Source organism: Canis aureus, chromosome 18 (assembly GCF_053574225.1).
Source record: "Canis aureus isolate CA01 chromosome 18, VMU_Caureus_v.1.0, whole genome shotgun sequence".
NCBI lineage: Eukaryota > Metazoa > Chordata > Mammalia > Carnivora > Canidae > Canis > Canis aureus.
In genome coordinates, this window is record NC_135628.1 from 41,304,467 (window position 1) to 41,331,358 (window position 26,892).

Genomic DNA, 26,892 nt, shown 5'->3' on the forward strand with positions numbered 1-26,892 from the left:
CTTTGTTACTACTGCTTTCCTAAGAGACTACGTTTTGGACAGTGAAATAGTAGCATTTGTACCTAGCATTTGTATTGTATTTTCACACTCACTATCTTCTCTGAATTTTTTTTACCCCTCTCAGGTAAACCTCATGACCTCCCTTTCTTCCACTGGAAGCCAGGGTAAAGAGGGATAAGAAATGCGTTGAGGCAACATAGATAGAGGTGGGGCAACTCACGGGAGTAGTATCTTTGATGCCAATACTGTGCCACGTCTTTTATGTGCATTACCTCATCCTTTCCTCACCTCAGTGAGATACTGTTACCAAACCCGTTTTACAGATAAGGAAAAGAAATTTCAGTGAGATTGTGGTCACTCACTAGGATATGACCTAACTGGGATTTGAATCTGTGTTGCCTGACCACAAAGCCCACACTCTTAATCGCTTTATCAGGTTGAATTCATATGTTCAGTCTTTTCAGTCAATTTTTTATTTGCTCACCAAACAATTGTGAAGGTCCAGTTTATGTCAGCCTCTGTGTCAGGTGCTAAAAAGAAAAACAACAACAAATGAGACATGTTCTAGGGCCTGGGGGAGAGAATTTTATATGTAAAAATATAATACTATGTTGCAGGAAGTTTGATAGAAAAATGTCCAAGGTCAAGGTGGTAGGGGTAATTCAATTTGTACCACTGCTTCTTTAGCATTGAATGCCCTTTCCAGAAATCTATGACTCATAAAGGATGAGTTTGAGTGAGCCTAAAGAAACAAACTTTAACCCCCAAGTTGAAGTCTGTAGTTGGCTGAGTGGCTAATCTGGCATAGTATCATGATATTTCAATAGCCCTGTCTGCATCAAGTTTCTTTACAAAAAGGAGGTGAGACTCTTGACATGTTACTTGTGACACTGGTAAAGACTAATAATGACAATGACCAGTAAACATTTGCTAAATGTAAAAATAAAACACAGTCCTAATCATCTCATCAATAATGGACTAAATACAATTTAGATTTTAAATTAAAATTGTTGGCGCATGGCTGTTATAACAAAATACCATAGACTGGAAGGCATAAGCAACAGACATTTATTTCCTCATGATTCTGGAGGCTGGAAAGTCCAAGATCAAGGTTCGGCCAGTTGGATCCTGGTAAGAGTTCTATTCCTGGCTTGCAGGTGGCAGCCTATTTCCTGTGTCCTCACATGGTGGAGAGAGAGTAGTATCTTTCTCTTCTCATAAAGCCACTAATTGCATCATGAAGATCTGACCCTCATGACCTTATCTAACTGTCTCTCGAAGGCCCCACCCTCAAATGTCACCACAATGGGGGCTAGGGCTTGGACACATGAATTTTTAGGGAACACAGTTCAATTTACATCACTGGGATTCTGCATTAACACTATAAAACAAATAGTATGAGCGCACATTTATTATTCACTGTATGCCTGAGGAAACCACATTACCTTCCATGTATATGTCTTACACCTTGATGGATTCTTATTTTTACTCTGATATTTCTAAGGGGTTTGAATGAAAAATTCAGTTATTTGTTTAGGAGCTAAAATGAGTGATGTGGAGAAAGTGGCAACAATAAAAAAGTAAAGAATCATGTCCCTTTGGTTTGAGTTGCGAATGAGAAATTTCTGCTCTTGGAAACAAATTAAGAATTTGCATGAAAAGTTAAATACCAAAGTCATGCCTTAAAGCTGCTAGTAACACTCAACAATGTTGGTGTAATTTTGGGAAATGTTTGCAGCTAGAGTTCATGTTTCATTACAGTGAGTGGAATACTAATAAAAATTATCAGAAAAAGAGACTGGTAAAGAGGGACGCCTGGGTGTCTCAGTGGTTGAGCATCTGCCTCAGCTCAGGGTGTGATCCTGGAGTCCTGGGGCTCGAGTTCCACATCAGGCTCCCTGCAGGGAGCCTGCTTCTTCTTCTGCCTGTCTCTGCCTCTCTGTCTCTCTGTGACTCTCGTGAATGAATAAATAAAATCTTAAAAAAAAAAAGACTGGTGGAGAAATGAATACAAATGTTATAAGTGAACAACAATTTGGAGATCACAAATAATAATATCATGATTTTCTAGAAAATGGAAAATTTTATTTTATATACTAGGCAGAGCAAAAGTCATTTTGAGTAATAAAGGATGGTGGATTTAAAGACTCTGGGTTATTCCTGCAGCCCAGTATGCCTTGACAAATCTCCAACTCCTCTGAATTTTCTCATATGTAAAATGAACCTTTGTCTCTCTCCTTTTTTTAATGATTTTATTTATTCATGGGAGACACAGAGAGAGGGGTAGAGACACAGGCAGAGGGAGAAGCAGGCTCCCTGTGGGGAGCCTGATATGGGGCTTGATCCCAGGACCCCGGGATCATGACCTGAGCCAAAGGCAGATGCTCAACCACTGAGCCACCCAGATGCCTCTCTTCCTTTTCTGCCAATGAGTATACTTATTAAGACTCTATTATATACCCACTGAGGGCACCTAAGCTAAGGGAAAACTCTCAAAGCTAAAACAAAAAACAAAAAACCTTTCTCATAAGATAGGTTTAAATAAGACTTTGTATGAGAAAGGCCTGTAAAAATGTTCAACATTTTAAGTATATTAAGTACTTTTCCCTTTGGAGTTGACTTCTGATTTCAGGATTAATGAGCCAGGGGAGTTTTGTTCATGCCCTTATTAAAGGAAATAAGATTAGTGACTTAGATAAGTTGAAAACTGAGTTCATTAAACCAAATAATTTTGTATAGTTCCTCAAGTCCTCTATAGTTTCAGAACAATTAAAGTAAGCAAGGTAATACTAATTATACATTCTGAATTTTAGAAAAAGTTGAAAGCTAGCTCCTTCAGCCTTATCATGTATTCTGAAAGTTAACCATAAAAATCAACTGAGCCTCAGAGGGTTTGATGATTTGGCGGGTCAATAGCAAAATGATCAAAACGACACACATTTCGTTTTCTTACTCACCAGCACCGCATCACATTAATTGCGTGCCTCCCAGGCATTGCAGTGCCAGTCACTGGACTTTTGGTTTCAGGGTACTGAGTCTTCAGGGAGGGTGTGATCACGGTGCTGCGCAAAGCCCATGTCTTTTCCAACCCTGCCCCTGTTTTTGCTCCTTGCAGTTATGTGATTTAGCATATTGGATGTGAAAAGAGAGCATGATGGAATGACTGAAAGAAATCATACCTTCCAGTTTCCTCCAAGAAACCTCTTGGGAAATGGAGGGAGAGAGAGACTCTTTGCTTATTAATATGTATTTCCTATAAATGCCTTAGAAATGAATGCTGTTTCTGAATCACTGAAGCCAATTACATCAATCTATCACAAAAAAGTTCTAAAACACATCTCTTCTTCAGAAACACAAAGGGACACATCCCAAATGTATACTAGAAAAGCCTCTCCTTCATAGCAGAGTTGCTTAGAATGAAGAGCCTCATAAATTGAATTTCAAATTAAATAGGCCTACTAGTAATTGCTCAAAATGGGTTTCTAGGCTTGAGGTTGGCAATGCTATGGCATATTTACAAGGTCCGAGCTTGTCCTTGACATTTGACTACTGTTTTCTTTTAGGAGATCAAAGGGCCAAAAATATGTTATAAAATCTATGTCTATTTCATTCAGGTTTTGACAGTTCAGAGGGAACAAACATTTCTAATAGGATAGGACTACTTAGCCCAATATTCAAAATTGTAAGACTGGCTTATTTACTAATAGGGATTTGGATCATTTTTGGAACTTTGCTGGGAGAAGAGAGGCTTGAATAAACTAAATTCAGTTTAAGTGGGAAAACTGCAAAATAAGGGTTTTGGTTTATTAGCTCTTTATATCAAGCTTTTGATTAAAGAAAACAGTTGTATAAAAGAATTCCATTTTAAGCAAACACCTTCATTATTGATAGCAGTCTCAGGAGAATGAATCAGTGTGTTTCTTTGAGCAATTGGTTTGTTTTTATCTCAATGGACCCTGTATATTTTATAACTGATGTTTCCTTCTGCATTTTATCTGCTAGAAAGATTAGAGTCCAAATTCATAGCTCATTTTTTGCAAATGTATCAGACTTTATAGCAAGTACTTTGAATACAAACATCACTCCTAATTCTATCTTTTCTCCTTTTACTTTTATCTGGTTCATCCCACATACACCAAATATATTTTATCTTACTGCACGGTATCTTTTTATGAATTTTCCTAAGCATTTTTCTTGAAACAAGGCGGAGTGCACATAGATAACAATTATTCATAATAATGTTTGCAGGGTCAGTGAATGCATAGAAAATGACAAATATTAATATTCAAAACGAAGTGCCATTCTGTAATACTAGAATAAATTACTCCAAGCTGTAGTTTAGAAACAAAGTCCTGGTGATTTCAACTAATTCTAAAGTACCTATAAATTCTGGCTACACAAAGCTAGGAAAAAGGATGGAGAGTTCTATTTTTTTTTTAAACCTCCACATATAAGAGGGTGGCTTATATGTGGTTCAGCGGTTTAGCGCTGCCTTCGGCCCAGGGTGTGATCCTGGAGACCTAGGATCGAGTCCCACATGGGGCTCCCTGCATGGAGCCCGCTTCTCCTTCTGCCTGTGTCTCTGCCTCTCTCTCTTTCTCTCATGAATAAATAAATAAAATCTTAAAAAAAAAAAAACTGGACTGGATTCCCTGCAAACTCTGCTTGATAGTTGTTTATTTTCCCTGCTTACAATTGTTGCTTTTGAAGATTTCAGGGCCAGGCCAAGGTTGGTAATTATTAGTTTGCACCATTCTAACAATACTAGTTGTTAAGCTATTAAAAACTATTAAACTACTTTCCATATCTGTTGGTAAAGAGACCTTGCCCTGCTAGTTATCCTCCAATTGTTCTGGCCATTTTGGCCATCCCCTTACACAGCTGAGCCCTGCCTGTAATTCGTCAACTAAAGGGTTAATGCCAGACACAACAGGTGGCCTCTGATAAACTGCTTCATTCTGATTGGTCTGTACCCCAACATAATGATTTTAAATATTTTGAATATCATCCTTGCTCTACATGTACAAACCAAGGTAAAATCTTGTACAACTAATGAGTAAATTGGAAAGCCAAAATGGTAAAGGAAAAAACCCAGATCATCTCTGTAAAGAAGAAAGATTGGAGGTTGGAAGAAATATTTAAAATGATTTTGGATAAAACCTTCAACCAATTGATTATCTAATCAGTAAGTATTTTTGAGTTCTTACTATGTCTTTATCACTGTGCTAGGCATTTTAGAGGATATAAAGAAATTTAATACCTGGTTGAGGAGGTGACAATATGTCTTTGACAAGATAATTGCCAACCCAGGCAAGTACTATATGTTATAGACTTCAGAGGATGAAGAGAACACTGATTGAGTATAATTAAGAAGATTTGTTTGGGGGAGGTAGAACTTGAGCTGAGTCTCAAAGAACGAGAAAGATTCACAGAGGTGAAGATTAAAACTTAATTCCATTCTGCAGAATCAAAGCTAAGAATGCTGTGCCACTGTCTTTACATGTGGCTAATGTATTTCTTATCAGATTAAGAACATTAATGATTGCTTTCAGCTTGCATCCTTGTGGGACATCAGGTGTAGGTCCATGGACACAGGAGTCTCCAAACTGGTCATGGTAGCCTAATGTGTCAGTAACAACTCTTAGGGAAAGCAACAACTGCCCTCCAGTTTAGGTTGGCTTTGAATTCATAGGCTACTCATATAAGATTCCATTTTTGCTTAAATGAAGAGATGTAACTAGCAACCCACTTTTTTTTGAGAGAGAGCACATAAATGGGGATGGGGGAGTGGAGTGGGGGAAAGGAAGGGGCGCAGATAGAGGGAGAGAGAGAATCTTAAGCAGGCTCCATGCCTAGAACAGAGTCTGACACGGGGGTAAACCTCATGATCCTGAGATCACAACCTGTGCTAAAATCAAGAGATGGATACTTAACCAACTGAACCACCCAGGTGCCCCTCTAGCAACGCATATTCATAACAAATCTGTGGAGGTGCTGATTATATTCCCTCATTTTGCATTTAGCTATATTCTGCTTTTGGTATGCAGACTTGACTTCTTGACTGAGGTCTCCCAAATCAGAATGTGGTGCTCTCAGGGCGCCTGGGTGGCTTAGGTGGTCAAGCGTCTGCCTTCCACTCAGGTCATGATCCTGGGTCCAGGGATTGAGCCGTGCATCGGGCTCCCTGCTAAACGAAGAGCCTGCTTCTCCCTCTCTCTCTGCCGCTCCCCCTGCTTATGTTCTCTCTCCTTCTCTTTCTCTGTCAAATAAATAAATAAAATCTTTTTTTAAAAAGTCGCTTTTTTTTTTTTCACGCTTTCTAGGCAAGTTTAAGGGAAACTCAAACCTGAAGCCCACTGTGTTAATAAGCAAAACAAAACCAAATCAAAACAAAACTTCAAAGAGCCACCATAGGCAATTATAGAGATGTAGAAGAATCTGTTTCCCAAAGATGAAGAAGCTGTGAGACTTCTTTGTAACACACAATATGTCAAGAAACAGCTGTTCAGAAGTGACAGTATAATGCTGATTCTTGGGATGGGTCTTGTTACATTTGCATTAGTAAATACTTTTTGGGTGAAAAGTATGGTTAAAATTGCACAGAGCAGGGCACCTGGGTGGCTCAGTGGTTGAGAGTTTGCCTTCTGCTCAGGGCATGATCCCGGGGTCCTGGGATCGAGTCCTGCATCAGGCTCTCCACAGGAAGCCTGTTTCTCCCTCTGTCTATATCTCTGTTTCTCTCTGTGTGTCCCTCATGAATAAATAAATAAAATAAAACAAAAATCACACAGAGCTTTATCCTTACGCTCTGGGGTTTTTCAACTTTAGCTGTTTCCCATTACACTTTTTTTCCCCCATTGGCTCCTGACTGTGAAAACTGAAACTTCCCAAGAGTTTTTCAGGGGGTAGAAATGTTTCCCAAAATCAAATGAAAGGCCTATGATGAGCATATATTCTAAAAATCACAGCACTTAGAGAGGACTTTAAGGGGACGATAAGAGAAAGACAAAATGGAAAGAAGGCAAGATGTGTGACTTTTTCCTTCCCCTTGTATCTGTGTTAATTACCTACATTCAGAAACTTACCAAGAGGCAAACATATGACATACAGGTAGTCCTGAAACATTGAAAATACTGTTATTGGGGCTTTTATAACTAATTACTTTTGCTTCGAAAGCCCACTGTTACTTGGGATACTCTGAGAATTTTCTGGGCTAAGAGGAAAAAGCCAATCAAACTTGTATCATAGGACTTAAATGTTAGATTCAGAACACTGCATGGATTTGGGGAGAAGAAATGTACGGAAATGAGAAGTAAGTGTGGTATACATATACACGATGGAATGTTACTCAGCTATCATAAAGAATGAAATCTTGCCATTTACAATGACAGGGGTGGAACTAGTGGGTATTGTGCTAAAGCAAAATAAGTCAATCAGAGAAAGGCAAATACCATATGATCTCACTCATATGTGGAATTTAAGAAACAAAACAGATGGACATAGGGGAAGGAAGGGAAAAATAAAATAAGATGGAAACAGAGAGGGAGGCAAGCCATAAAAGAACTCTAGGAAACAAACTGAGGGTTGCTCGGAGGGGAGGTGGGGGGAGGGAGTAACTGGGTGATGGACATTAAGGAGGGCACTTGATGGAATTTGCACTGGGGGTTATATGCAACTGATAAATAACTAAATTCTACCCCTGAAACTAATAATACACTATATGTTAATTAAATTGAATTTAAATAAAATATTAACAAACAGAAAAGGAGCAGCATGCAGGAATACCTGCTGACTAAAAGGTCTCTGTATTTCCATTTTCACTTTTCTGTTCTATTATAAACTTGATCAGAGAGTTAGTCTCCCTCAGCTACCTTTGGATATTCCAGACTGGAAGTTTACATAAATGCAATATCGAGCAAAGAAATCTCAGAATGGTGTTAGACTAGAATATTAGGAGAATATTTTTTAAAGAATTGTGCTTCCAGTTTCCAGAGTCTTTGATATCACATATTGGCTAGTTCACCTCCCTGATGACACTCCACTATGGAAACAGTTGGTGCCTCAACCCTGCATTAATTAATTCTTAAAATTACTTACTTCTCACGTTGCTTTTGGCATATCACCTAGGAGGCCACTACATTAGTCAATTATAACTTGTATCTTTTTTCCAGGCATTTTAGAGATCAATTTCTGGGTAATCAATTTGATCTCACAGGCAATGGGGTTGGTCTCTGTTGCTTCTGGACTCTAAGATTAAACCTAGCATGAGGATGCTCCAATGCACAGCTCTCTTTTACCTTTCTATTTATTGCCAGCTGTTGCTAGAAGCATTGAATCTTGGTATTTGCAGAATACTAAATCGAATCTCTTCTACAATAGTCCTTTTTCACTAACCATCCTAGCGAAGGATTCTGCTAATTGTAAGAAAGTTCTTTGCCACGGAAAATGAAGTTCGGCTTTGCCATGCTGTCATGTTCTGGACCGCTTAGTTCTACCCTCTTGGTAACTACTAGTAGTATAGACTCTCTACCACATGGTAGCTCTTGGAAGACTCAAGACAGTTGCATTTAAGAAAATGAGATATTTCTTCCCTCATTTTCTCATTAGACTTAAAGTAATAGTCATAAGCTTTGTGCTTTAGTTTTCCTCATTCCAGTTTCTTTAGGCCACCAACTTTACCTATTTCTCCACACGTGCTCTCATTTTTACTTTGATGTCAGGGTATAGTTAGGAAAACCAAAAACACAGTAAGGCCTTCCTTCCCTTCCTTCCTTCCTTCCTTCCTTCCTTCCTTCCTTCCTTCCTTCCTTCCTTCCTTCTTTCCTTCCTTCCTTTTCTTTCTTTCTTTTTTTAAGATTTTATTTATTTATTTGAGAGAGAGACCACATGAGCCTAAGCAGAAGGAGAGGCAGAGGGAGAGAAAAAGGGAGAAGCAGGCTCCCCATTAAGCAGGGAGCAGATGTGGGGCTGGATTCTAGGACTCTGGGATCATGACCTAAGCTGAAGGCAGACATTTAACCCACTGAGCCATCCAGGGGCCCCAGGCTAAGGTATTTCACAGATAATTTAATACAGGGAACTGGTTAAACCGGAGTTGGAGGATTACAAAAAGCAAAAAGCAAACACACTGAGGTAATGACAGCAGGATGCAGCTATCATTCTAGGGCTGGTACCCTCAGGGGAATCCAGTGTTTGGGAGCTGGGATTGAAGAGAAGATGCTGTCTGGACTCCTGGTTTCTCAGGAGCCTGAAGAGGAACTTCAAGGAGTAGACCTCAGACTTCTGAAGAGAGACGCTAGGCTGCTGCTACACCTCATTGGCTCGAAAGAGCCCTGTGACTCTGGTGATCAGACAACTGGGAAGGCAGTGATGCCCACTGGTGCTGGCCTCCCTGCAGCTTGGAGGAGGGCCTCTGTTAAGCTGGGGCTCAGCGCTTGAGTTTGGGGAACTGCCTGCCTCGTGGCCTTATCCCCGAGGAGAAGGTAATAACCCTGGTTCTGAGAGTGCCAGAGGAAGTCTGAGGCTGAACCCAACAGGAAGAGGAAATAACGGCTCCCCTTCTCCGGGGAAGGGGAGGAAGCCAACTGGCCAAGAAGAAATACATTTTGCAGACCTCCAGCCCCACTTTTTGCAGACAGAGCAAAGAATAAAGAAGGATGCATTTGGAAGTGAGAAACTGGCCCAGAAAAATTACTTTTAGAAACTCCTTTTTCTTAACTTTGCTTAGAAACTCAAATAAAGATGGATCAATTTCAATTACATTTTCAAAGTAGAAGTAAATTTCTAATATGAATGTTAGCCTATTTATTCATATGTAGCCATACAGGCAGAGTTGCTCCTGTCATCCCTATTTATTTTACTTGGGTTTTTTGTTGCTGTTGTTTAACTTTCTTATAAATCAAATCTTCTCTAGCTTGAAGATTATGAATTTCTTCTTTGGAGACTTCTTCATGTCTCAAATGTATTCCATCTAGTGTTTAATTTCATGGAATACAGAATATCAGAGTACAACTTAACTGCTAAAACTCAAAATTACCAAAATAGAAACTCTACAGACTAACTCACTTGGGAAGGTAAATTGAAGTAAAATTAACACCACTGACCTCATTCAAAACTTTCCTTGTCAGAGAGCTAAGGATGAAAAAAAAAAAATATTGATGTCAAAATATAGCCTGCTCTGAAAAGTGACACATCTTCTCATGTAATAGCTTTGATTTTCTCTGTCCTGGGGGAAAGCACTAACTGTAAATTCATGCTCTGGGTGTACAAAGAAAGAGAACTTTGCCATTCTCCAAATTATTCTAAGACTTTCTGGAGTGAGGACCATGGAACCAGGTGAAAAATGAAAAAATGCTTTCATTTTTTTGGTATGAAATTAAGAGCATTGGTCTGGGAATGTGTACTATTTCTAGCCCTAGTTCTGCCATGAGAGACTGAGACCATTTATAAGCAGCTCTTTGGGCCTCAGTTTTCTCTATTTGAAAGAGGAATATGGGCAATGATCTTCAAGGTTTTTCAGTTCTAGTAGTCTGAGCAGAAGTCATTCATTCTAGAATGTTCTTAATTTTGTTTTCTCTTTTAGAAGTTGGGGTTTGGGGAAAGAGAAGGAAGGACTTCAATGCCTGATTATCAGTAGTATTACCATTTCAGTATTGGTCTTCTCTCTTCTTTCCAAGTTACAATGGACTCTGGAGTTGAAAGTCTTTGTGATGTTTTAGAGTCAGACTTTGGTTTTAATTCCAATTCTGTCTTATTAGTTGTGGTCTTCACTATTACCTGACGTTACTGAGCCAAAGTGTCCCCTCTCTGAAAGAGGGATAATAAAATCCGTCCCAAATCTTTTTGGGGAAAACATCAGATGATAAATGAAAGGTCACCAACGTCATCCTTCATACCAATACTATTAATAAATGGTTGATAGCAATGACCAACTGATTGTCTTGCCTGTGCTTCTCTGGTATACTGGCACAGTACTATCAAAGCTATTCTTTGCCTACTTATTTCCATGCTGACATGTGGCCAACTCATACAGACCGCAGGCCACAGCGTGCATAGGTGCTGCTACATTTACATCAGCCTCGACTTCTGTTCACATCTCTGTGTGCGGGCATGTGTGCACAGGTGCGTGCCCACAGTGGAGAACTGGCAAGGTGGTCTTCCCACTCTGTTGTCTTTCATCTTCTAATATGAAAGAATTTGATGACAAAACTGGTCTTTTTCTCATGTCGAACAGAAGATAAGCCCAAATGCTTCTTAAATCAGACTAGCTCTCCACATGTAAGGATAGAGGAAAAATATTATTGACATTGTCATTTTGGAGATTGGTGGGGCTATGGGATAAGTTATGGGAGTTTAAGAGTAAAAGGTTCACTCTACCTCTTGTCAATGACATCTGCAAACAACACAAAATTCTAGGATGATTTACTGATGAAGCTTCATTAGGAGGCAGCTTCTTTTTCTTTTCTTTTCTTTTTTTTTTTTAAGATTTTATTTATGTATTCATGAGAGACACAGAGAAAGAGAGAGAGAGGCAGAGAAACACAGACAGAGGGAGAAGCAGGCTCCATGCAGGGAGCCCGACGGGGGACTCGATCCCTGGACCTCGGGATCACGCCCTGGGCTGAAGGCAGATGCTCAACCACTCAGCCACCCAGGCTTCTTCTTCTTTTTTTTTTTTCCCCCCTTTCAATTAACATCTAGAAATAGCATTACATAAATATTTAGGAAACCACGACCAAGAAAGTTGAAGTGTCCTATTCCCGGACTCTAGCGAGTTTAGGGGACACTCAGAACGGAGAGTACTTCTGGGGTTGTTTTTCAGGTCCCAAGGGCTTAACCTTTTCGAGAGCAGTGGGATCTGTCCCAGCCACTTCTGCCCCGGGCCCCCAGGCTCCCAGCCCCCTGTGTCTGGGCGCAGCAGGTGCCCCCCCAACATGCGCCTTCGGGGCGCACCCCCTTCCCCTGCGGGTGCCGGGCTCCAGAAGAGTGGTGCAGCCGGGCTCCTGGTTTCCTTCAGGCACAAGGTCTCTTGTCCCCACCCCCCATTTATTCTGAACCCTTCAGCAGCTCAGCACAGCAAGCTTGACAGGACCTGTCTTCCTCGACTGTTAATTTCACAGCCGGATGAGTAGAAAGGTAATTTATATGGGTCAGTCAGATTTAAAATGCTGCTGTGTCTCCTGACGAGGTGGAATGAGAGGATTTAAAAGAATTATTAGTGTGGTCCAGAGCGGCAGTCTGTGGTTTCTTCGACACAGTCCTATACCTTTTCCATTTGGTAAATGCCCCACGTGGCCTCCACATGTTGACTGTGGATTACAACCAAGATGAGAAGCGAGCCACTGGGGGAAGATTTTTGTTTTCATTTATTTTTAATTAATTGCAAACTTCCTCTTTCATTTGGCTTGCCACGCTCTGCAGATCCTGGTGACACAGGAGCTCTGCCAGCATTAGGAGCCACTGTGCCGAACTGTGAGCGGCTTAAAAGTACCAGCCAGCTGCTTTGCACTCAATCCTCAGGGAAGGTTTGAAATAAATTTGCATGCTTGGAATTCACCTTCAAAAATGATCCAATTGATGTTGTTGAAATCCATGCTTCTCTTTCCTTCATCCGCTCCTTAAATTATAATATTAATGATTATAAATTATTATTATTTAAACATAGTTATTAAATTTTAGGGGATAAAGGGAGTGTCTAGGGGGCACTTTAAGGCAAAAATCAGAAAGAGTTTTTCCTGCCCTTCAGATTTTTACTGAAACCCCTGGAACTAGCAGGTTTGTATAAGGAAGGGGTGATGCTTAACAACAGAAGAGCTAAAAAAAAAAAAAGCAACCCAAGGGGGGAGAAAACCCCAGGGGCTTGAGAACCAGTTACATCTCTTTTGAGGTCAGACAGATGTGAGTTGAATAACTGTGTGAACTTGGGTGAAATGATTTAACAATCCCAATCCTCAGCTCTTTCACCTGTAAAACAGTTGTTTCAAAAAGTAAATATAACAATCAAGATGAAGCATCTTGCACCCACATTGCATGTTCTATAGATGGTAGCACTTATTAATACAATCTAACAGAAAAATGGAAGTATGAGTTCTTTAAATATTGAATTCATGGTCTTAAAATGTAAATTGAAAACTTCCTGTTTCAATAAGCTGGTCAACTAAGGTAACAGACATACTCCCTTGAGTTAAACAGTTAGAAAACGGGAAGAGATAAAATAATGACAACAAAATTATTGGATATCTGAACCCCCAAAACAGAAGTGGAATTCTCCCCCCATGAGTTACAACTGAAGAAAGAACTAGAAATTTGAATGGCAACTGAAGGAGGCTAATCCTGCCTCAGGGAGGGGCCTACGAGGCCCTGGGAATCCCCATGTTTGGGTTCTAACACCTAGCTGGAGTCAGGAGAGAGGGCCTTGGGTCCAGACAAGGAAAGGAAGGTAACACTGAGAATGCTGCCTAAAGTCCAGTGCCTTGGAAAAATGAAAAGGTGGCCTTAAAAAAACTCACCCAGGCAGCATGGAGAGATAACAAGAAAATGCAGAAGCTGAGTGAAAATGAAGACATCTCCCCTGGAAATCACAAGCCTTTGCCTTTGCTTCACTGGAGCTTAGATATGACTTTACAAAACTCTGTTTGGGAAACTCCAAGCCTAGAAATTTGTATATAATTTGTCCCCCAAATGAGTAAAATGCAGTGAATAATGAAGAAAATGGGGGAAAGAAAAAAAAAAAAGGAAACAATATTGCTGATAAAGCCAAAGAGCAGCAAAGAACCAAATTAGGAAGATTTTGATCAACAGTAATAAAGAAATAAAGAGTGTTTATAAACAGATAAATCATATTTGGAATAAAAAGGACAATTGCAGATCGAATGTGTGTATGTATGTGTACGTATGTATTCAGAAACTGTATGGAGATAAATTTGAAAGCTTTAGTCAAAAAATAAAACTTTTTAGAAAAATTACCAAATTTACCAAATGACTACAAAAAAGATGAATAATTTTATAACTGTTAAAGAAATTGAATCAAAAAAAAAGAAATTGAATCAGTAGTTACAAATAAATCCAAATGAAGTCATTCAGAGGGTTTTAAAGCCAAGTTCTCCACATTTAAGAAAGATAAGTAATTATTTTTTCATAAAACTCTTCCAGAGTAGAAAGAAGAAAATACTTTACGCATTCATTTCTTGAGTGCAGGAAAATCTGAAACTCCAACTTGTCAGAACTGTAGTACCACAAAGGAATACTGTTGGTTAATATCATTTATGACAATGATGCAAAATCATAAATAAAATACTCATAAAACAAATCCAACAGTGTATTAAAATTTATAGCATGACCAAGTGGGTTTCTTTTTAGAAATACCAAGAGGGTTTAAATTAAACAAATCTACTAATTTTATTCATTCTATAAAGAAATTGAAGATGAAAACATAATTATCCCAATAGATTAAAAAAGTGATTTGATAAAATTCAACACCCATTCAGGGTAGCAACAAAAGAAGAGCAACCCACATGTTTATGCTAAAATTAGAACAGGAGAAGAATTCCTTAATCTGCTTCAGAATATCAACCAAAATCTTAACAGCAAAATCATATTCAATGGGGAAACATTAGAGGCTCCATTTAAATCCCTTGTAAATGATGCTTGCAATCACAACTTCATTTTAATTTTGAACTGCAGATTTTAGCTAGTGCAGCAAGAGAAATTAATTAATTAAAACTTTTAAAATGTGAACAAATCAGAAAGAAAAATAAGACATGGCTGATGATATGATGGTCTCATAGAAAAATGTAGGAAAATCTACAAACTATTAGTACCAATAATAGTTCAGCTAGATCTCCAGATGCAAGACCAATGTACAAAATCAGTAGTGTATCTTAATATCCTCCATAAAATGTAGCAAATGTACCTAAAGGTAAATATAACAAAAGAAGTGTGATACTTTATGAAGATAGTCACAAAATTCTATGAAGGACCTAAAGAGTTAAATACATGGGGAGAAGGCATGTCCAAAGATTGGAAGACTTTTTTTTTTTTTAAAGATTTATTTATTTATCCATGATAGACAGAGAGAGAGAGAGAGAGAGACAGAGAGAGAGAGAGAGGCAGAGACACAGGCAGAGGGAGAAGCAGGCTCCATGCACCGGGAGCCCGACGCGGGAATCGATCCCCGGACTCCAGGATCCCGCCCTGGGCCAAAGGCAGGCGCCAAACCGCTGAGCCACCCAGGGATCCCCTGGAAGACTTAGTATTAAAAGGATGGCAATTTTCTAATTAATTTACAAGGTAAATTTAATTTCACAGGACTGTATAAGATGACCTAAATGTCATACAAAAGTAAAAAGCACTAAGGATGAACTAAAATAATTTTTTGGAAAGAGATGAAGAATAAGGCTCAGGAAGAAAAGAAGGAGAATAAAAAGCGGAGACAGATTCCACGAGGAGTAAACTTTGATATAATCATATTAAGTAAGGCAGTGTTATTGACATGGGGAGAGACAGAAAGGTCAACAGAAGAGAACAGAGAACCCAAAGACAGACCCATCTCTATGTAGGAACTTTGTGTAAAGTGGAGTGGCCTTACAAATGCATGAGGGAAAGTTGGTCTGGTCGGCAACTGGTGCTATGACATCAGGCTAATCCATAGAGAAGAGAATGGCAGACTCTTACTTATTACCATACACAAAAACAAACTGCAGATGGATTGAATACTAAGTGTAAAACTTGAAAATTTAAAAATTTCAAGAAAGAGGGATGCCTTGGTGGCTCAGCGGTTGAGCATCTGCCTCTGACTCAGGGTGTGATCCCCGGGTCCGGGATAGAGTCCCACATCAGGCTCCTGCGGGGAGCTTGCTTCTCCCTCTGCCTGTGTCTCTGCCTCTTTCTCTGTATCTCATGAATAAATAAATAAAATCTTTAAAAAAAAATCCAAGAAAGAATACGGATAATATTATATGACTTCAAGTGAGAGGTATTACCTAAAAAAACAAAACAAAAAAAAGCAAAATGAAAGAAAATGCTGATCAATTTGACTTCATTAAATTAAAAACTGTGCATGCACAAAATATACCATAACAAGAGCATAAAACAAAGTAAAACAGAACAATTGACTCTGAGAAAAGATATTTTCCATCTATATAAGTGCCAGAGGAATAGTATTCAGAATACAGAAAGTCTTCTATAAATCAGTAAGGAAAAGAAAAACAACATTTTAGAAAATCGATAAAGGATATTAAAAAGCAGTTCACAGAAGGGGAGACTGAAGTATTTCATACATATATGAACATATACTCAACTTTGTTGTTATACAGGGAATGCAAATCAAAATAATAAGAGAAACCATTTCATCCTCAACAGATAAGAAAGACAAGTGTGATATCAGGAAATGTTGATAAGGATGTGGGGAAATGGGACTCAGGGAATGTTACCAGTAGAACAAATTGGCACAACCATTAATGAAATATTGAAAGCAATATTCAATATTTCAAACATTGCTTTCAATATTTCATTAATTAGGATGCATGGAAACACATATCTTAAAATTCTATCTCTAGTTATACATCTTAGAAAAACTTTCACACGTGCACAAGGGGCCATATGTCAAGATTTTCATTGTAGCACTGTTCACAACACAGTCAAAACAATGTAAGTGTCTCTTAGCAAGGGACTGGGCAGGTAAGTTGGGTTTACTTATACAGCAAGTCAAATGAATTAACTAGATCTACATATATCGATATGAAAAAACCCTCATGAATAGTATATGTAACGAGAAAAACAAGTTGCAAAAAATATAGGCACTAGTAGTATCTTTTGAATAAAATTTAAAAATATATCAAACAATAATATACATTATTTATGCATCCATGCATATGTGGTAAAAGAGAAGGCAAAAATATTTACATACTTGATCAGGGTGCTTGTTGCTCAGAAAGAAGGGAAGGAAGGCACACTGTTGCTGGATTTTTATCTGTGCCTGTACATATTACTTCTTTCAAAAGGTTAAACAATAAAGAGATGTATTAAGCAGATGTGATAGAACAATGTGTTATAAACACGGTGGGGAGGAATGTGAAGTTATGCTTTTTCTGTATTTTTTTTTTTATCTTTGAAACATTTCATAACCGGAACCAACATTTTCAAAAGATAAATAGCCAAAATATCTTCCATATTTCAGATAAAGCTAGGTGCCTCGTTCTTCCTGCGGAGGGCCTGATGTGCCCCCAGGGCCTCCCCCCACCATCAGTCTTTGAGAATCACTGACATGGACAGGATGGAATTGCTACCTGCCGGTATCGTGTTACAAGTTACTACTGGTAATTCTTGCTATCAAAGCAATTGCATTTTCATTTCCCCAATTTGGAAGTATATTCTAATATTTTTTTGCTTCTTAAATCTGAACATGCCTTTTGGAAACACTTATATATGCTCTTTCCAACCCCATCTCACCTCATCCCACTGGAAATCACAGATAGAAAGAATTAGCAGTGCACGTATATTTTTCTGGAAAGCTCATTAACAGGGTCTAAGAGATAAGGGGACAAGTGTCAGAACTGGAGCCAGGAGTCCTGGCTTCTCTCTCTGTTCAGTAACTGCGGGATGGTTTTCTTAACTTTTCTGTGCTTTAGTTTCTTTATCTTTGCAGTAGAAGTGTTGACTTACCTCTAAATCCTTTCCAGCTCTAAGGTTTTGTAATTTTATGAAATATGAGAGTGAAGTCAGTTATAAAACTAAGTGGTAGGTGGAATATATGAACTGAGGAAGAGCCAAAGGGCTCCTCAGTGTCACAGTATCTCTTCCTCTGTCTTTGCCAGAGTGTCACTGTTTCAGATTAAGGTATTAAAGGCTGAAATTTAGCAGCAAATGTTTTCTGAGAAAGATATGCCACTGTTGTTCATGAAAGCCTTAGTAGAAATACATTTTAAAATAAGCATGTCAAATGGCTGGCTTCCTGAAAGATTCTGGGACTCAGGGCATGTAGTTTTGATGAAAAAATGATCCGGGATTGGGCTAGACTGTTGAAAGGACTGCCTTAGGAGAGGATCCTTGTTCCTTCAGAAGGATGCATGGGGCACCATACGCTTGGGAATAATGGACCCTAAAGAGGGGAAGGAATGGACAGAGGAGGGCACCTAGGTGGCTCAGTGGTTGAGCGTCTGTCTTTGGCTCAGGTTGTGATTCTGGAGTCCTGGGATCAAGTCCCGCATCAGGTTCCCCATAGGGACACTGCTTCTCCTTCTGCCTATGTCTCTGCCTTTCTCTGTGTGTCTCTCATGAATAAATAAATAAGATCTTAAAAAAAAAAAAAAGAATGGACAGACGAAGGTGGAGCAGAATTAAAGACTGAGCATTGTCACAAGTTCACAAGGGCAGTTCCCAGAATCACCTTTTAAGTTCCAGTTGATGAAAGAAGTGCTTCTTGGAGGCAGGTGGAGTTTACAAGACCACCCCCAAAAATACTGGCTTTACTGGAGTTGCAGGAGGCCCTAGCATTGGCAGGGCAGCTGGAAGAGGGGTGCCAGCTGACTGTCCAACTCCCCAAGTTCCTGCTGGATTAGCAGGCCTTGTCCAAGGGGTGGGAGGGCCACCCCAGTAGGTAATGACCCCACACAGAAGAGGCAGTAGCTGCTGCGGTTGCTGCTACTGCCAGCATTGCTGGAGCCTCAACTCAATACCCACCGGGAGGAGGGACCCCACCCAGTCCTGTGGGCTGGGCAATACCAGTCCAGGCATTATGACTCCTCCACCTGGTAGGAGACCACCCATGAACCTCCCAGTTGTGTCCTCTTACTCAAAGGATGCCAATAGGCATGCCCCTCCAAGAATGAGACCCCCTCCGCCAGGAATTAGAGGTCCACCTCTCCAGGAATGCATACCCCAAGGGATGTAGGATACTGTTGATCCTTCTTAAGTCACTTTTCCTCCTACAATGTGTCTTGTGAAACTGTGTAGAGTGTACGTTTTTGTTTCCTCTTTGCTACACTAATATTAGCCAGTAAACATACAGCTGTTTAGAAAACCCAAGGTGTTTGTTTGTTTGTTTGTTTGTTTTATGTAACGAAGCAGGATGTTTTAAAATCTTTGGATCAGTGATAGGGGTAGATTCTTATTTTAGGATGAAGTTGAAATGGAGTCATTATTCATCAAACTGCCAAAGGAAATGCCACAGTGGGTGTGCCTCTTCACCAGTTCAGCGATCCTGGAACCACACCTAACCACTTAATGCTCATTAGAGTTATGTTTAAGGCAGGTTAGATTTAATAAAAAGGTGGAGAAAAAGGAAATTCAAAAACTTTAACGATGAACAATCTATTCTTTTATCATATGGGAACTTCTGAATTGGTGTGGAAGTTTTCAAGGATGCTATGGGAGTGATTTAAATGTAATTTCCTGGAGTCTTAATTGCTAATTATTTTAACTAAGAGTTCTAAATTAAACTTTCTCTATTTTGAAGGCTTTAAGGAGTTTAAAGCAATTGCTGTCATTGAGAATGTGTTTAGTATCCGTTCTCAGGAGTGGAATCTAATCAGCCACGTAAGCATGGTGACCTCAGAAATACAGCCAGAAGCAGCAGCTTTAATTGTATTGAGAAATCAACATCCACTAGGGTGAGATATCACCTTTGACTGGTGGAAAGTTTTGGAACTTCATGTTCAGTGGATTCAAAAATCGCCTTAAAATTTATTTTTTTGACAGGCTGATCTGGTCTATAGATCAACTCTTAATAAAAAAAATGAGGTTAGTGATTTGGAGTTGACACAGCCACACAAGTCAATTCTTTTTTTTTTTTTTTTTTTTTGGCCTGATCATATCCTAAATGCCATTCTTATAGTTAGTTATGCCTCTTCTTTGCCAATCCTATATATGTATATGTATATATATATATATACATATATATATAAACTACTATTATGCTAAGCGAAATAAGTCAGTCAGAAAAAGGCAAATACCATATGATCTCACTCATATGTGGAATTTAAGAAACTAAACAGATGAACATAGGGGAAGGAAAGGAAAAATAAAATAAGATAAAAATAGGGAAGGAGGCAGACCGTAAGAGACTCTTAACTATAGGGAACAAACTGAGGGTTGCTGGAGGGTGGTGGTTGGGGGATATGATAATTGGGTGATGGGCATTAAGGAGGACACTTGATGTAATGAGCACTGGGTGTTATATGCAACTGATGGATTACTAAATTCTACCCCTGAAACCAATCATATACTATATGTTAACTAAATTGAATTTGAATAAAAATTTAAATAAATAAATAAATAAATAAATAAATAAATAAATAAATAAAGTACTTATAATAGTCACTGCTGACTAAGTATACACGTAAAAGCATAAGCATTTCAATACTTAAGACTGTATAGCTCAATTAAATGCTCTCAGAAGGTAGATAGCTAACCCGTCCTGCCATTTTTTTTAAAGTGTACTGCTACAATTTTATATTCCCATATTCAGGACTTTTTAGTCTATAAAAAAGAATTTTATAATAAAAAATTTGAGTTATTATAACAAGAGGTTGAGTGGAATTTTAATTTTTGCTCCAAGTAGCCAATCCCACATCTGTGCAGGAATGGTACCAGGTGCCCAAAATTCTGAATGCAAGGAACCAACCATTGCTGAGAACGAACAACTTTCTGCAGAAAATAAACCTTATAAATACAACTCCCTGGTACCCCCAATCTGTAGGAAAGGACTTCTGTGGGGGAGAGAAAGAGTTCCCTTTTGGGAAACTCACTGTTCCTGAAGACGGCTGCACTGCACTTAAATTTTGTTTCCCAGCTGGTCTTCTGCTTAGCCAGTAGACTTGCTACCTGCCTCTGTACTATTGCAAAGAAGGATAAGGCCATATGGGAAAGAAATGATAGAACTCCCAGGTAAAGAAAGGCCTGGGGCTAACGCACAGACACCCTAGTTTTCCCTAATTCAACATTTCCTGATTCTAAGAGTTGTCTGGAAAAAGATGAGATGGGAGCTGTAGGCTTGCCAGAACTGCTGTGCTGTAAGGGGTGAAAGGACTGGATCATGGCCAGTCTATTGGGCATCTGCCAGAAATCAGAGTCCCCCTCTGAGTTTTATGGAGAAATCGACCGGGGACTCACTGATCTTTAGTTGTGAGACACATTGGAACTACCGTGCATTCTCACGGAACCCATAGGCTACAAGCCGAAACAGCAGTCTTGGCCAAACTGGTATGAAATGCAACCTCCTCAGGCAGGTAACAGGGCATTTTCCCTCTCCCAGACATGATATCCTCCTCCTTTTCCATAGCCACTCTCCTAGTTTAATCTCTCTCTCTGTCTCGCTCACAATGCCAACAGATTTCTGATTGGTTTCTGTACATCTAGACCAGTTGTTCCATGTGTCATTCTCCAAACAGTGACTAGAATGATCTTAAGGAAGGCAAATCTAATCAAGTCACCTCCCAGATTAAAATTCTTTGATGGTTCTTGATGTCACCTTAATTGAGCTCCTGGTCTCCCCAGCATCATCTCTTAGCTATGGTGAACTTCTTTCCCTGGTTCCATATCACCAAAGTACTCTTTCACTTCTAGGCTCTCATAGTACCTTCTACTCTGCCGGAGACAGTCCTTCCTCAGACATTGTATCCTGCTTCAGACCTGCTAAATCTCATTTGACCTTCACTTGTGAGATGAAATGTTACTTCTCCACAATACACCTGTCATGAATTCTTGCATCATTTGTTGCTCTCTCCAAGGTACAGTTGAAAACCTGCCTGTCTTATTCATCAGCCTATCCTGTCCCAGAGTATATAGTTAATAGATATTTGCTGAAAAAATAAGAGTTAATTAGGGACCATTTAATCCTTGGGCACTAAAAAGAAAAAGTTAGTTACCTTAATCAGATCAAGCCTGGGGGGGAGGGGGAGAAAGATCAAGCCTGGGCCTTCTGCCCACGCCATATTAACATCTGACTCTGATCAGATGCTAACATTATATCAAGGTATTAACAAGAGAATAGTGAATATAATCCATCATTTTTTTTTAGACAATGAGCAAAAGCACAAAACATAATTCTTACAACAGTTTAGCAACTCCTTTCCTCAGGCTGTCCAGGTCTTTCCTAACCAATCACTTCATGCAAATATGTTCCCTTAAGCTCCCCAGGAATATTCATATTTATTTTATTTTTTTAAAGATTTTATTTATTTATTCATGAGAGACACACACACAGAGAGAGAGAGAGAGAGAGGCAGAGACATAGGCAGAGGAAGAAGCAGGCCCCATGCAGGGAGTCCGACATGGGACTCGATCCCAGGTCTCCAGGATCAGGCCCTGGGCTGAAGGCGGCACTAAACTGCTGAGCCACCTGGAATATTCATGTTTAAAAAAGAAAAGTCAAGTTGGGTCTTTTGGTTGCCCCGTTAGTTGGCTAGGGATGTTGTGATCAATTACCACAAACTGGGTGACTTAACAACAGAAACTTATTGTCTCCGTTCTGGAAGCTGGAGGTCTGAGATCAAGATCAGCATCTTGGATTTCTTTGGCCTGCAGAAGCATCACACTGACCTTTGCCTTCATCCTCACATGGCATTCTTTCTGCATGTGTGTTTGTGTCCAAATTTCTCTATTTATAAAGATACCCAGTCATATTGGATTACGGGCATATCCTATTCCAGTCTGACCTCTTCTTTATTATTTTTAATAAAGATTTTATTTATTTACTTGAGAGAGTAAAAGAGAGAGCAGGAGTGGGAGGGGAGGGACAGAGAAAAAGGGAGAAGCAGGCTCCCCACTGAGCAGGGAGCCCATTGTGGGGCTGGGATCATGACCTGAGCCAAAGGCAGATGCTTAACTGACTGAACTACCCAGGCACCCCTGACCTCTTCTTAACTAATGATATCTACAATGATCCTATTTTCCAAATAAGAGCATACTGAGGTCCTGGGGATTATGATTTCAACATACGAGTTTTGGAGGGACATACTTCAACCTGTAACTGTTTCAAATAATGGAAACTTTTACTTAAGTGAAAAACAGAATTTACTGAAAAGGGAGCAGTTTTGAAAGGTCTCAGTGATTGGAATTGCTTGTCTCTATCCCAGTCACTGCAGCTGTGAAGAGTGGACTCTATTTTTTTCTATCTTTGGACAACTTGACTCAGGATTCAAAATCCCAGGAAAGTTCAACTGGCCAATCTTGGGTCATTGACCCACTTCTTGGCTGCATGGTATGGTGGTACAGTGATGAGAGAGTTTTGGCAGGAATCATCTCTTTGGTTTTCATAGCAGGAGAGCAGGTACTTGGGCTGCTGTTCTGCTCACAAAGAAGGCGTGAAGTTAATTCCTCTGAAGAAATCTGAGATCTGGGAATGCCAGAGGGAAAATAGATGCTAGGTAGCCAAAAAGAAAGAGAAAAAAAAAATGCCTCCAATTTCTTTTCTTTTCTTTTCTTTTCTTTTTTTTTCCAAAAAGAGAAACTCAAGAGGAATGCTTCTTTCTTTCTGGTGTGAATGTTAGACTCGATAATAATCAAGTATGGGGATATTTCTAAGCAAATATGAGTTGGAGCTTTGGAAAGCATTATGATCATACTACATGGTGACTTTTTTTCTGATGATGTCCCTTTAGAACAGATTCTTTTCTATTAGAATAAGTCATCTTTAGTGGGGCTCAGGATATTTCCATCTTTTATGATAAAGATTTCCTGGAAGGGGACAAACATTAGGCTTTTGTAATTCATTTGATTTTTGCCTTTTCTTTTTTCTTTCTTTCTTTTTCTTTCTTTCTTTCTTTCTTTCTTTCTTTCTTTCTTTCTTTCTTTCTTCTTTCTTTTCAAGATTTTATTTATTTATTCATGGGAGACACACACACACACACACACATAGAGAGAGAGAGAGAGAGAGAGAGAGAGGCAGAGACACAGGCAGAGGGAGAAGCAGGCTCCATGCAGGGAGCCTGATGTGGGACTTGATCCTGGGAGTCCAGGATCACACCCTGGGCTGAAGGCAGACACTAAACCACTTAGCCATCCAGGGATCCCAACTTTTGCCTTTTCATACTAATCATTGGACCTAGACAGTCTCTTGTGTGCTTATATATAGGAAGCAGAACCAATCCTAGGTAAAATGCAATCTGGTTGCCTTTCAGCCCCAGTGACTCAAGGTCTTTACTGTGACTGCTAATTTACCCACACCCTGCTCCCTGAAAGTAAAGGCTCTAGCTCATCTTCTTAAAATAGCAGTGAGATTAAGAGTACAGACTTCAGATTCCCTTGGTTCCATAGGATGGTCCAAGCTGAGTAACATATTTCTTCTCTCTGAACCTCAAAACGCTCTAGTGTGAAATGGCAATGATACCTCCCAGGGGATAATACTCTCACAGGGTTTATGTGAGATTACAGGCAGACATATTTGCCAAGTGTAACTCAATCAACCTGAGAATGTGCATTTCTGTGGTGTCAAGTCAGCGTGTGTTAACATTTATCATTAGATTTTGTTGGCTAGCTACTTGCATCTTAAAAACCACAGTACTTCACACCTTGCTTTCTTCCCTCCAAAAATCCATCCAAGTGTTTCTAGAATTTCCAGGGCAACCTCTCATATGTCCACAACAGCTGCCAGTTTCTTCTTCAAGGGTATCTTTTTTTTTTTTAAAGATTTTATTTATTTATTCATAGAGACACAGCTAGAGAGAGAGAGGCAGAGACACAGTTAGAGGGAGAAGCAGGCTCCATGCAGGGAGCCTGACGTGGGACTCGATCCCAGGTCTCCAGGATCACACCCTGGGCTGCAGGCGGCGCTTAACCGCTGCGCCACCGGGGCTGCCCTCTTCAAGGATATCTTGATGACATTTGTCTCTCACCTTCTTAAGAAAGACATCTCTCCCTCTGCTGCTTTTGCTGTAAAGACACTGCTTTCACCCTCTACAAATACACTGTCAGTCTGAGCCTTAGAGTCTTTGGACATCTTGAATCTGGCGAAAAGTATTAAATATTCTCCATGGGATTCTGGATTTGGAAAGTGAAATCAAATATGTGGTTACAGCCTCTTGTATTGCCATGCTGACCATGTAATGAACACTGGGGGTTGTTTGATATATCATTGGAGGAGTACCATCAATACCTATAGCTCCCCAAAATGTGACTTGGCAAGATTGGAAGGTTTATTGGATTAGCTCAAGGATCCGTAAATTCGAAAATTTACTTAGGAGATTAAATAATCTTTTATTGTGACTGCTCTTACCTTTCCACTCAAATCTTCTCTAATAAAATTTTGCAGCCGGTGAAAGTAGCAAGGAAGATTATAGTTTTGAGAGTTCTGGAAATGTGTTCACATTAGACATTCACTACACACATCAAAACTCAAGACTTGGTAAATAACAGTGAATGATTTCATGAGGCTCTTGACTTTGCCCAAACAGAAAATCTGTGCCCTCTTTCCTTGTTTGTGCTTTCCCTAACAAAGGCCTGATGAGCCCAGACATGGCCTTTCTTCTCTTTGCCCTCATACTACCATGGCCCTCTCTGCTTATTTAGGCTACCTTCCCTATGTACATACCTCTGTTCTGTACATCTCACTCCTCATCTTGTCTACCCAGTTAGTCACTTTATCTGATAATCTTTGTTAGGAGGACATTAGATGCTCCAGGATAATACTGGAAGCTCTACCCATTCTTTTTAATTTTTATTTTGAAAATCTAACCCCTCACTTCCCAATCATCCCTCATTCACCTACCACTTTCACAATTTTGTCATATCTAAGTAACGCTTGCACCATGTTTCTTTGAACCAACTGTCATTTTAAACTTGTGTCTATTTTAGCTTTTGTCCTCAGCAATAATACCTATGAAAAAATGGCTTTAACCCATAAGTTATATAATTTCTAATACATTAGAAACATTAAATGTATTAACATACATTAACATACATTAAATAACTTAATACATTAAGTTATTTAATTTCTAATTAAAATAATAGCTGTTAAAAAAGATCCATTGTATACCACCTATAATCACATAGCACTAATAGCACCCTCCTTATTCTATATCAGTGCTATCCAACAGAACTTTGTGATGATGGAAATGTTCCATATTGTTACTGTTCAGTATGGTAGCCACTAGCTTCATGTGGGTATCGAACACTTGAAATGTGGCTAGTGCAAATGATGAACTGAATTTTAAAGTTCATTTAACCAATTTATATTTAAATAGCCACATGTGGCTAGTGGCTGCTATATTGGAAAACATGGGTGCATGTTGGGAGGTGGTTGTATTAAATTATCACTCAATTTTCTTTCATAAGTAAAGAATATCCACATATAATAGAAGGGAAGGGCACTGGAACTAAAACTTTTGGGTAAGAGGAACTTTGTCAATATGGCTAGCAAATGTCATAGCACTTGATAAAAAAAAATATCAAGAGGTGGTAGCTTTCATCAACTCTCAAGTCACCTCATCAAGATGGTGGCCTTGATGATAGAAACATAAGATTTAAGGGGCCTTGAGTAATTAAAGTTGGAGTTTTTTTTAGTCCCCTTATCACAACAATTTATCCAGGGCTCCCTGGGTGCAAAGCAGTTTATAAGAAAGTGATGCAGACCTCAGGAGCATAATCCCTGGTATGTGGTCAGGGCCTTCCGGTCAGGGACACACTTTAATGAAAGTTGTAGTTTGTACAGCTTAGAAAACTTTCAAGCACAGTTTTTCCCCCAACTTAGTTTCAACTTGAACAAACACAAGAGCACTTGTAGAGAGAAATTCTCCTCCAAAGTGCACTCTTCTGGTGATTACCAGCAGGTCCACTGGCAGCAGCTGGATTGAGTGTCTGAATCAGACTGGCTGATTACCTTAATCACCTTAATCATAGAATCTACTCTCCCTGGAATGGTCTCAACATGGTGAGTGGCAGAAGAGCCTCTTTAAGCTC

At 39.4% G+C, this 26,892-nt stretch overlaps 2 long non-coding RNA genes across 2 annotated transcripts in view; one reads left to right on the forward strand and one right to left on the reverse strand.

Moving 5' to 3' along the window:
• The window catches only part of LOC144288903 (uncharacterized), a 69,529-nt gene that overhangs the window by 15,608 nt on the left and 27,029 nt on the right, over nucleotides 1-26,892 (forward strand). The gene's annotated exons all lie outside the window — the stretch shown is intronic.
• LOC144288902 (uncharacterized) overlaps nucleotides 458-26,892 on the reverse strand; it is a 28,011-nt gene continuing 1,576 nt past the window's right edge. Inside the window, exon 3 of the long non-coding RNA XR_013356964.1 lies at nucleotides 458-530. This is a non-coding gene — a long non-coding RNA (uncharacterized LOC144288902). The remainder of the gene's footprint in view (nucleotides 531-26,892) is intronic.